This window comes from Panulirus ornatus, chromosome 13 (genome assembly GCF_036320965.1).
Source record: "Panulirus ornatus isolate Po-2019 chromosome 13, ASM3632096v1, whole genome shotgun sequence".
NCBI lineage: Eukaryota > Metazoa > Arthropoda > Malacostraca > Decapoda > Palinuridae > Panulirus > Panulirus ornatus.
The window spans coordinates 56,467,799-56,480,771 of record NC_092236.1 but is presented as its reverse complement, the minus strand read 5'-3'; positions in this window follow the sequence as shown (position 1 = coordinate 56,480,771).

Here is a 12,973-nt window from a genome sequence, read left to right as displayed (position 1 = left end):
ATGGGGGGGGGGGGGGGGTTGGGCCATTCCTTTCGTCTGTTTCCTTGCGCTACCTCGCAAACGCGGGAGACAGCGACAAAGTATAAAAAAAAAAAAAAAAAAAAAAAAAAAAAAAAAATATATATATATATATATATATATATATATATATATATATATATATATATATATTATCCCTGGGGATAGGGGATTAAGAATACTTCCCACGTATTCCCTGCGTGTCGTAGAAGGCGACTAAAAGGGGAGGGAGCGGGGGGCTGGAAATCCTCCCCTCTCGTTTTTTTTTTAATTTTCCAAAAGAAGGAACAGAGGGGGCCAGGTGAGGATATTCCGAAAAAGGCCCAGTCCTCTGTTCTTAACGCTACCTCGCTAATGCGGGAAATGGCGAATAGTTTGAAAAAAAAAAAAAAAAAAAATATATATATATATATATATATATATATATATATATATATATATATATATATATATATATATATATATTTCTTTCATACTATTCACCATTTTCCGCGGGAGCGAGGTAGCGACAAGACCAGAGGACTGGGCCTTAAGAAGGGGAAATAAACCTCCTCACTTGGCTCCTTGCTCTGTTCCTTCTTTTGGTATCCCCTTTGTTCTACAGGTATTCCCCTCCGTTCTACAGGTATTCCCTCCTCTGTTCTACAGGTATTCCCCCTTTGCTCTACAGGCATTACCCTTCTGTTCTACAGGCATTCCCCTCTGTTCTACAGGTATTTCCCCTCTGTTCTACAGGCATTCCTCCTTTGTTCTACAGGTATTACCCCTCTGTTGTACAGGTATCCCCCTCTGTTCTACAGGCATTCCCCTCTGTCCTAAAGGTATTCCCCTCTATTCTACAGGCATTCCCCCCTGTTCTACAGGTATTCCCCCTGTTCTACAGGGATTCCCCTCTGTTCTAAAGGCACCCCGTCTGTTCTACAGATGCCAAACCTGCGAGTAATTAGCAGCGTCGCCCAGTAGAGTGGGGGTATATACCTACGTGGGATCAAACCAAGGCTGTTATGCATTTGGGGAGGCAAACGACCCTACCCAAGGAGGGGTCGTGTGGTGGCTGAGGGTGTGTCTGCTGCAGTGTGTTGGCCGGGTGGGGAGGGAGGGCGTTGTCAAGGAGGGAAGGGAAGAGGAGGGGAAGGGGAGGGAGTGCGTGTGTGGGGGGTTTACGATGTGGAAAGGAGAGAGAGAGAGAGAGAGAGAGAGAGAGAGAGAGAGAGAGAGAGAGAGAGAGAGAGAGAGAGAGTCATCCTCCCAGCTCCCAGTTGCGTCGTGAGGGGCGGCCCAAGATGTCACTCGAGTCTTGGGGCCGGGCAAAATGTAAATATTCCACACATGTAATTAATTCAATGCTCGCGATGCCCCCCCCCCCCCCTCGGGCGGGTGGGTTGGGGAGGGGGGGAGGGGGAAAGGAGGTGGTTTACGACCTTACTGAATGACCCGACCGGCCGGGGGTCGTGCCCTGTAACTCGCTGCCGTTGGGGACACGACGGTACGACCCTGGGAGGAGCACGACGGTACGACTCTAGGGGAACACGAGGGTACGACCCTGGGGGCACGATAGTACGACCTGGCCGATGATTCCACGACCCTGGAGTACGACGGTACGATCCATGGGCACCATGGTACGTTCTTTAAGCACGACGGTACGACCCCTTGAGCACGACGGTACAACCCCTTGAGCACGACGGTACGACCCCTTGAGCAAGACGGTACAATACCCTAGGTATAATGGCTTTGACGTGACCGTAAAAGATCAGGTCATGGTACAGGTCATCATGCCCAAGGATCGTACCGTCGTGCTCAAAGAATCGTACCGTCGTGCACAAAGGATCGTACCGTCGTGCTCAACGATCGTACCGTCGTGCTCAACGATCGTACCGTCGTGCTCAACGGATCGTACCGTCGTGCACAAAGGATCGTACCGTCGTGCTCAAAGGATCGTACCGTCGTGCACAAAAGATTTAAGTGTCCAGATGTGAGGACAATGTTTACACGTAGCAATTAACTAATCAAACGTTCATGTGTGACTGCGACAAAAAAAAAATATAATGATACGTTTTTTTATTTCTTAAAGAACAAAGGAGACAAATGTAGGCTCCGACCAGTGTGGGAACGAGGTGGAGACGTGTAAGACAAAAAAAGAAAAGTAATTTTCTCTAAAGAAAAATTAACTTGCTCTAAAAAAAAAGTAAATCTCTCTCTTTTTCTAAAAAAAAAAAAAAGTGACTTGCTGTAAACTCTTTCAGGTATTTTTCATTTTTTTGGAAACAGCTAAAAGTGTGAAGAAGTCTGAACACTCTCAATATATATATATATATATATATATATATATATATATATATATACACGACAGAATCATAATTTACAGCCTGGATCAGATACAAAACAGCTCTATATGAGGGAACTTATCATTGTGTAAGCTACCAAAATAACTCCTTTATAAAGGTACTTGTCACTGTATAAACTACATAAAAACAACTGTTTATAAGGGTACTTTCCCAGATCTGTATAAGCCACCAATTTACTCTTTATAAAGGTACTTATCATCCCTGTATAAGTTACAAAAATAACATCTTTGTAAGAGAACTTGTCCCTGTATAAGATATAAACACATCCCTTTATAAGGGTCTTTTGTCACATACAGACTTCCAAAATACATCATCCTTTATAAGGGTACATAACTCCTTAAAAAAAAAAATAATGAGTCCTTGTCTCTTTATTAAGCTACCGTAATAACTTATTCTTTATTCATAAGGGCATCTGTCCCTGTGCAAATCACAAGCCGACACTCCCATCTCGCCAACCTCACCACGCCCATCCCTAAATCAACCTTCGTGGTCTTAAACCCTCGACCTCCCTTTGACCTCTCGACCTCCCTTTGGACCTTTTAAGGGATGAGCAACGTCCGCTTGAACTACTGGCAACGAATGTCACCATGGGAGGACATAAGTCCCACTTTTAGATAATATCTATCTCTTTTTCCCAGCGGCCATACATCCCACCTCCACTGTCAACAGTGCACATCTCTTCTAACTTTGTCGTCGACCCTGGGCATCTGTCCCATCGCCAGTGTCTGGGGTTTAACAACCGTCCACACCTGCTCTGACACCACTGGACATCATCTGCTAAATCACCACTGAGTTACACCTGTATCTCTTCCCCTCCCCCCAGTGCCCGTAGCTTATCACCAAGGAGCACCTGTCCCTACTTCATTAAACACCGCTGAACACCTGTCACGTCACCACTAAACACCTGTACTGTTGATCATGTCAACAGCAGCTCACCCCCTCACCAACACCAGTCTGCCTCCCCGCCATCCACCCAGAGCAGTCAAAGAGGGGAGGAGAAAAGGCCCTTTTTGACATCACCCCTCCCATTTTGCTCCCCACTCGAGAGCTGTGAGAGAGAGAGAGAGAGAGAGAGAGAGAGAGAGAGAGAGAGAGAGAGAGAGAGAGAGAGAGAGAGAGAGAGAATGTGTGTGTATGTGTGTGTGTGTGCGACTTTCAAATCCTTGTGATTTGCATATGCCATCGCATTTTCGCCTTGCCATACATACATACATCCCCAGATGCAGTTAGTCCCGCCAGCCTCCCCCTGCCAACCCTGGGTCACATAACTCTCTCCTCATTACACACACACACACGAGTCGCCCCCAGCCAGGCTGCGCAGGCGAGACAAAGGCGCCTCATCATAACTGCGCTCTCCGCAGCGCGAGCTAATGAAACTGCCCCTCCAACTGTGTATATACCGCCTCGTAAAGTTCACCGCGATGGCATAAGTTACCACACTAATCATCTCTGATGAACCTAATCCTACTTACGTACAGCTTAAGGGGAATATCGCCCCTACATACATACATACATACATATATATATATATATATATATATATATATATATATATATATATATATATATATATATATATATATATATATATAGCTTCGTCTCTTCGATGTATATCAACTGACTGTTATATTTCTCTCTTGTGTCTCTCCTGATGATGTGATTATTACACGAAAGTGCACTTGGGAACTTTTCGTGTTTCATTTTCCCCGTGGACTCATAGGAATATCTTGATCACGCGCAAAATTGTGATCCTTGCCAATATGCATACATATTATATATATATATATATATATATATATATATATATATATATATATATATATATATATATATATATATATATATATATATATATGCTTGTGTGTGTGTGTGTGTGTGTGTAGCAGGCTCCCCCCCACCGGTGCTCTACACAATGGTCAATTTGTTGGCAGACATTGCCGGTAACTTGTAAATTTAAGTTTCGCTATTATTTCTGACGTTGTCTCGGCTTTGTTTAATTATACCAGTCATAAATATTAATGAACAGTGAGTGGACGGGTTGATCACGTGTGTGTGTGTGTGTGTGTGTAATAATCATGTGTGCGCTAGTTAGAGAGTTTTATACTCGTATTGCCACGTCCCTTATAATTGTGTGTGTGCATATATATATATATATATATATATATATATATATATATATATATATATATATATATATATGTAAAATGTACCTTGTTTCAATGCTCGTACCGTCTCGCTCAAGGGTCGTAACGTCTCGTTCATGAGTCGTACCTTCTAGTTCAAGGGTCGTACCGTCTCGTTCAAGGCTCGTACCGTCTAGTTCAAGGCTCGTAACGTCTAGTTCAAGGGTCGTACCGTCTCGCTCAAAGGAGTGAGACGCAACCAGCTCCATCAGTGTCCCTCACACACGCTTATTGCACCTTAAACCCAACCCGCTCAACCCAGGATCAAACTCCTGCTTTAATATGCACTAATCCACCCCTCGACTAATTCCTTTCAATTAAGTCACCAACATCGCTTCGTTTTCTTTCCACCAGGGGGACGTCCTGACAATCTCTCTCTCTCTCTCTCTCTCTCTCTCTCTCTCTCTCTCTCTCTCTCTCTCTCTCTCTACCACGACTCCTTTAGACCCACAACACGTGCATAAATGTCTTCATAAACCCCCCTCCCCCTCCCCTCATTGGTGAACACAACAATCGCTCGACTAATATAACTTTGCAGAAGGGAAGGGGGGAAGAGAGGGAGGGGAGGAGGAAGGGAAGGGGGGAAGAGAGGGAGGGGAGGAGGAAGGGAAGGGGGAGGGGGGAGGGAGGGGGAAGAGTGTCTCGGTCTTCCTCCCCCCCTCCCCTCTCCCCCCCCTCCTGGATGCGAAGTTCTCTCCATTACGGAGGAAGTTAAGCTGTATATTATACATCGTCTCCCGGCGACCCCCCCGCTGCTAGTGGGCAATATGGACACGCGAGTCCCGGCGGGTGCTTGAGGCAGGCGTGGACGCGAGAGTTTAGGGGGGGTCGGGGTGGTGGGGTGGGGGTGGGTTTTTTTTTGGGGGGGTGCAGGGTGGGTTTGGGGGGTGGGGGTGTTTTGGGGGGTGGGGGTGTTTTGGGTGGAGGGTGGGTGGGTGTGAGGGTGAGGGGAGGGGAGAAATTGCTTCATAAAGGTTGAACTGTCCTTCCCCCCTCACCCCCCCCATCCCCTCTTCGTCAAGACCGCCTGTACGTATTTCCTCCCGTGTTCCCGTTTTCCCTGTCTGTTCCCGTTTTCCCTGTCTGTTCCCGTTTTCTTTCCGGCGTTAGGGAAAAGGGGAGGGGAGGAGGGGGGGTGGGGTAGAGTGGTTAAGATGATGGAATATACGAAAGTTGTAGTTCGAATTAGTGCCGTCCACTCGTTTTCTTTTTGTCTTTTGTTTGTTCTGTTATCTATTTCTCAAAAAAAAAATTCATCACGAGTGAAAAGATGTTAATAATGCTATGATCTGTGAGGCCACGACCGGTGGATCTGGCCAGCTTCCTGGGCGCTGCAAGTCACATAAGGATAGAAGAGACTCCTAGAGGGGGTAAGATGGAAAATCATCTGTTAAGCATAAAACACTAAACCCTTATCAACATAAACCGTACCATCACCACATCCTTAAACCATACATAAAAATCAACATAAAACAATTTTTCACAAATTAAAAAAAAAAATTTAAAAATTTTATGAGCTGATTTTTAAAAACCAAAATGCATAAGAGAGGAAGCCCATTCATTTTTTGTCTTTTTTTTTTTTCGTATATTTCATATTTTTTCGGGTCATCGGAAGCTTCTGTCATATGCAAGGGGTCGTCGTCTCGCCCCCCCCCCCCCTGACTTGAACCACCCCCCTTCCCCTCCTCTGTGGTGGGGTATGGCTGGGGAAGATGAAGCGGGATGAGAGAGAGAGAGAGAGAGAGAGAGAGAGAGAGAGAGAGAGAGAGAGAGAGAGAGAGAGAGAGAGAGAGAGAGAGAGAAGGAATTGTTTGCACAATTCTAAGACTGAAGATTTACCTGATTTTCATATTTTTTTTTCCCTTGCCATTTTGTCCCTTTTATATTTTGTCTGTTTATCCGTCTACTGTCTATCTCTGAGAAATTATAACTCTCTCTCTCTCTCTCTCTCTCTATCTATCTATCTATCTATCTATATACCTATATATCCCAAACCCTTTCTCCTTCATCAGTCATTCAGGAAACCATATAAAAAGTCCTTTCTTTTTTTATAAAAGATATTCACTCACACAGGCGTTCATTCAACTGCGTAATACAACAGACATTTGAAGCGTACGGTGGGAAAGTTGGAAACATCAAGACAGCAGTAGACAGGAGAAGTAGACAGGTGGGTCAAGACAGGAGTAGACAGGAGTAGTGAACAGGGTGGGTCAAGACAGGAGTAGACAGGAGTAGACAAGAGTAGTAGACAAGTAAGTCAAGACAGCAGTAGACAGGAATAGTAGACATGTGGGATTAGACAGGAGTAATAGACAGGTGGGTCAAGACAGAAGTAGACAGGAGTAGCAGGCAGGTGGGAGTAGACAGGTGGGTGGGTGAATGGGGGTGATTTTGGGAGATAACGTCCTATTCCCCCTCCTCCCCCACACCCTACCCGTCCTTACGATCACATACGTCACACGCACACACACGCACGCGCGCATACCATTCACACGACGAAGCTAGGGAACGTGTTGCAGAGAAAGAAAAAAAAAAACAAAAATGATAATAATAATAATAATAATAATAATAATAATAATAATAACACCATCGATACCTGGCTCATCTGACTGACGTGTGTGGGGGGAGAGTGGGGGAATGGGGGAAGGGGGGAGGGGGTGAGTGGGGAGGGGGGAGAGTGGGTTGAGGGGGGGGGGGGTGGGTGTGGAGCATTATTATGACAGCGAGCGCGTCACAATCCATCGTTCATCACCGTAAGGCTCCCGAAAACACGATTTGCATATCGGTATGGGATGAGTTTAGCCCCGGCCCCCGCTGTGGCTGTCTGTCCGTCAGTATATATATATATATATTATTTATCTATTTTGCTTTGTCGCTGTCTCCCGCGTAGCGAGGTAGCGCAAGGAAACAGACGAAAGAAATGGCCCAACCCACCCCCATACACATGTATATACATACACGTCCACACACGCAAATACACATACCCATACATCTCAATGTACACATATATATAGACACACAGACATATACATATATACACATGCACACAATTCACACTGTCTGCCTTTATTCATATATATATATATACTTTTTCACTTTGCTTCGTATTCTGTTACAACTTTCTTCTTCAGCGTCATGTTTGTATGGGTTAAAACTCTCTAAGCTGAACGAAGCTTAAAGATTAGCGTCCTTTCCTCATACTGGTGTAAATGAGTGTTCCAAAGCAATATCGTTCTCTCTCCATATTCTTCCTTGCGTTACAAATCACATATCATGAAAGTAAATATGTAAATTGTACAAGTATACATATGTATGTTATCTATGTATGCATGTATGTATCTATATGTGGGAGGCCTGGTTGTGGACAGAGGGGAGCTGTGGTTTCGGTGCATTACACATGGCAGGGAGAGACTGAGTGTGAACGAACCCCGCCTTTCTTCGTCTGTTCCTGGCGCTACCTCGCTAACGCGGGAAACGTCGATCAAGTATGATACATACAGACGAAGAAAAGCCACATTCGTTCACACTCAGTCTCTAGCATGAAGAGCAGCATTGGTATGCACAAGCGCTTGTCCAAACGAATACCTATTCATGTATACATACACACACACACACACACACGAAAAAAAAATCGTAAAACGTACCCAGTGAAGTTCATGGAACTTAACAGTGGAAAAAGTTCAGAAAGGCTTCATCTGCGAAACTTTGGCACGAAACTGCAGGTAGCCCAACTTGTGCAAATCTATGCCTATTTACTGGCAAATTTTGGGGTCTCTGCTCTGACATCTCTCTCTCTCTCTCTCTCTCTGTACATTCCTCCTTGATCATATTTTGCAATAGCTGACTTTCACTCCACGTTCATCTCTCTCTCTCTCTCTCTCTCTCTCTCTCTCTCTCTCTCTCTCTCATTCAACTTCAGGTGGTCAAACAGCAAAGACACCACCACGGCAGCAGCGGGAGCGACATCATACCTTTGTCATGACGAGGTCTTCCGAGACAGAATCTTCAACCCTTGAATATCTTTAATATTCTCTTCAGTAATCCATGAATTCCAATATCGGCCGAGGGAAATAAATAGGACGTTTAATTCAGCTGTTATTGTCTAAATATATGCTTGCCACCTGCATCCACACCTTGCAACACAATATATGCTAAATTAATAATAAAACACACTCACACACACACACACACACTATCTATCTATCTATCTATCTATCTATCTATCTATCTATATATATATATATATATATATATATATATATATATATATATATATATATATATATATAATGTGTGTGTGAGTGTGTGTGTGTGTGTGTGTGTGTGTGTGTGTGTGTGTGTGTGTGTGTGTTACCGCACTCCGCCTCACTTAGGTTACATCAATCCGTGTCGTCTAAGCACTTCTCGCTTCAAAGAAGTTCACCTGTCTCTGCTGCTGATTGTAGCCCGGCCTTGGGCTGTGGGAGCGTCTGGAAGTGAGGTTTGTGTTTGTGTTTGTGTTTGTGTGTGTGTGTGTGTGCTCTAACCTCCTCAGCCATCTTCTAATTCTGGTCCTTAACCACACAATCTTTGCCGCTCTCCTCTGGACCTTCTCTAACAGTTCTATGCGTCACATTGCTTAAGTCCACCAAACATGAGAATCGCATCCAAGTTATTTTTCTTCTCCTCTCGTGTACAACAGGAAGAGTTTGCTTATCAGCATTTCCTCATCCACATAATTCTCTAACACTGGCCCGACGGGACTTCGTCTCCCATGCGATCCTCCTACGTCGAGGCAGAGCTGGCGAGAGATGAAGTAAGGGGGGGGGAAAAAAATGTTTACTCCCAATCATCTCCCGTGAACAGATTCCTTCAACTTGTTTCCAGCTTGAGAACAGACGACTCAAGTCCTTCTTCCACCACGTCCCATCCTATTTACTGAACCTTCACTTGGGTTTGAACTCCATCCACCGAGTGGGATCAAAGCACCTTCAGATACTTCTATTTTATTCGTCCGCCTGACTCTATAAAGTTGATCCAATCCTCTTCCAACCTTCCTTAGCTGCCCCTTATGACCTTGGCATCTCCCAGGAACATATTCAGGTGAGAGTCCAATTCCCTCTGACAGGTCATTTACATAGTTTAGGATCAGCAGTGGTCCCAGGACGGAGCCTTGAGGCAAGCCGCTGCTGCTGCCTGTGTTGAGAACAGAGCTGGTCCCAGGGTCCAAACCCGAGGCATGCCACTTGTGCACGCGTCTGTGTGTGTGTGTGTGTGTGTGTGTGTGTGTGTGTGTGTGTGTAAAAGCTTTCACAAATCTGAGAAAGTCTCGCTATGTGCCAAAATTCCTTTCCACAAAGATGCCACACACACACACACACACACACACACACACGTCTCTCCCACGTCTGTAGGACGGCCAAAGCAGACGCGGAGACTCAAATCTACCTCTACTTGGATGAATATTGCCCAAATCTACCTCTACTTGGATGAATATTGCCCAAATCTACCTCTACTTGGATGAATATTGCCCAAATCTACCTCTACTTGGATGAATACTGCCCATATCTACCTCTACTTGGATGAATACTGCCCATATCTACCTCTACTTGGATGAATAGTGCTCAAATCTACCTCTACTTGGATGCATACTGCCCAAATCTACCTCTACTTAGATGAATACTGCCCATATCTATCTCTACTTGGATGAATAGTGCTCAAATCTACCTCTACTTGGATGCATACTGCCCAAATCTACCTCTGCTTGGATGAATATTGCCCACCCCGTTTCTGGGTTACAACATGTGATTCGAATCTACCTCCCTCTACATGAATACTTCCCACCCCCTTCCTGGGGTACATGTGTAGTCAAGATATGTGGCTATTGGCCACGATCAGGAGATGGGGTTCCAACTTGTAATCCTGTCACTGTCCCCCATTAAAATGCACGTCTCTCTCTCTCTCTCTCTCTCTCTCTCTCTCTCTCTCTCTCTCTCTCTCTCCTCCAATTCCCTAAAGCAGTGTTGAGATAAATCTTTTCTTCTCTCTCTCTCTCTCTCTCTCTCTCTCTCTCTCTCTCTCTCTCTCTCTCTCTCTCTAGTCACTATTCTCTTTCTCCTCTTTTTTTTTAAAAAAAACTGTACGATCAGAGTAAGAGCCAATATGTAGAGAGAATAGGTAAATGGGAAAAATGAAAGGTGGAGTGCATAGAAAATAGGTGAATTTAAAAAAAAGAAAAAAAGAAAGAGGTTGGAATAAATTGGTTATAACAAAAGACTAGAATGAACTGGTTATAATAAAAGACTGGAATAAATTGGTTATAATAAAAGACTGGAATAAATTGGTTATAATAAAAGACTGGAATAAACTGGTTATGATAAAAGATTGGAATAAATTGGCTATGATAAAAGACTGGAATAAACTGGTCACAATAAAAGACTGAAATAAATTGGTTATAACAAAAGACTGGAATAAATTGGTTATAATAAAAGACTGGAATAAACTGGTCATAATAAAAGAATGGAATAAACTAGTCATAATAAAAGACTGGAATAAACTGGTCATAATAAAAGATTGGAATAAACTAGTCATAATAAAAGACTGGAATAAACTGGTTATAATAAAAGACTGGAATAAACTGGTTATAATAAAAGACTGGAATAAATTGGTTATTCAACGTGTAGATGTAAGGCCTGCATATCGGTGCACTGCCGATTATTCGATCGATCGGCCCAGTAATTTAGGAGGGGCATGCAATATTGAACCCTGGGAAAAAAAAAGGAAAAATATTCTTTTTTTCCCCCAAATTTGGATCCTTGTTCCAGGTGTGGTCAGTGTTCACTCTGCCAACAGTTGCATGTGAGGGCTTATGTTGTCAGCAGCTTTCCAGCCAGGCTCTGCCTGCCAAATAACCGCTGAGGAAATGGTTGTCAGCAACTGCTGTCCCTCCCCCCTTCCACCCTTGCTGACTCTGCCAACACTTAACTGACGACCAGGGTGTCAGTCAGTCAGCAACCTCCCCCTGATGATCCTGCCAACAGTTGGTAAAGGGGGGCCGGCCCCCCCTCATCACAAGGTGAAATCTCTCTCTCTCTCTCTCTCTCTCTCTCTCTCTCTCTCTCTCTCTCCATCTATCTATCTATCTATCTATCATTACACTTAGCCCTGGCACTAAGCCGTGATTACTATAATCCTAAAAAAATCTCCTGTTGATCGAAGCCTTGATGACTGATAATCCTAATCCGTTGATCAGAGCCTTGATGACTGATAATCCTGATCAGTTAATCAAAGCCTTGAATACCTATAATCCTCATCCCTGTTGATCAAAGCCTCTTATCGTGTATATTCCTGAGCCCTCCTATTGATTAAACCCATGATCAATTATAATCCACTTTCAATTCACTTTAACACACTCTCACAATCATCACAGGTGGAGTATATACATAAATATATATACATATATATATATATATATATATATATATATATATATATATATATATATATATATATATATATATATATATTCGGGTCTCTTCCATGTGTCTGTGGACGGAGCTAAGAATGACAGCTACAGAGATTGACGGAGAAATTCGTCGTGTCTGTACCTCACTCACATATAGTGACTCTGATAATGGCAAAGTAAATTCGATGGCCACAGACATCAACAATTATCCCGAGTGACATCAATGGCACGAACGCACGAACGCACTGCGACGATACGAACGCACTCCAGTCGTACGAACAGACTCACGCACTCCAGTCGTACGAACAGACTCACGCACTTCAGTCGTACGAACAGACTCACGCACTTCAGTCATACGAACAGACTCTTTTCCTTTTCGGTTGATAATAAACACACACGAGACTTCAGGAAACATCTATATTACCCGTCACTGATACGTACATACACACACACACACACACACACAGTCTTTCATATACCTCTGAGTCTCTTTAAAAAAACCTGAATTCTTCATAAAAACCCAAATACATAAGTAACTCTATCCACCCCAGGTGGCGGGAGTGGACGACCCCACCAACCACTTGGCTCAAATTGATCCTGATTTTGAGTTCCCAGTCACACGCTCATAATGTCCTCGTATTCTTCATATTGAAAAAAAAAAGAAAAAAAGTATATCAGAGAGAGAGAGAGAGAGAGAGAGAGAGAGAGAGAGAGAGACCCGTAGTTCAATGGAGATTTTTCTATATACATATATATATATATATATATATATATATATATATATATATATATATATATATATGTTGAAATTCCGAGAACATGAAACTCTCAGAATCGTGTGTGTGTATATATATATATATATATATATATATATATATATATATATATATATATATATATACATATATATATATATATATATATATACTTTTTTTCTCTCCCTCTCTCCATTTTTATTTGTTCTTTCTCCTAGAAAACCCTGG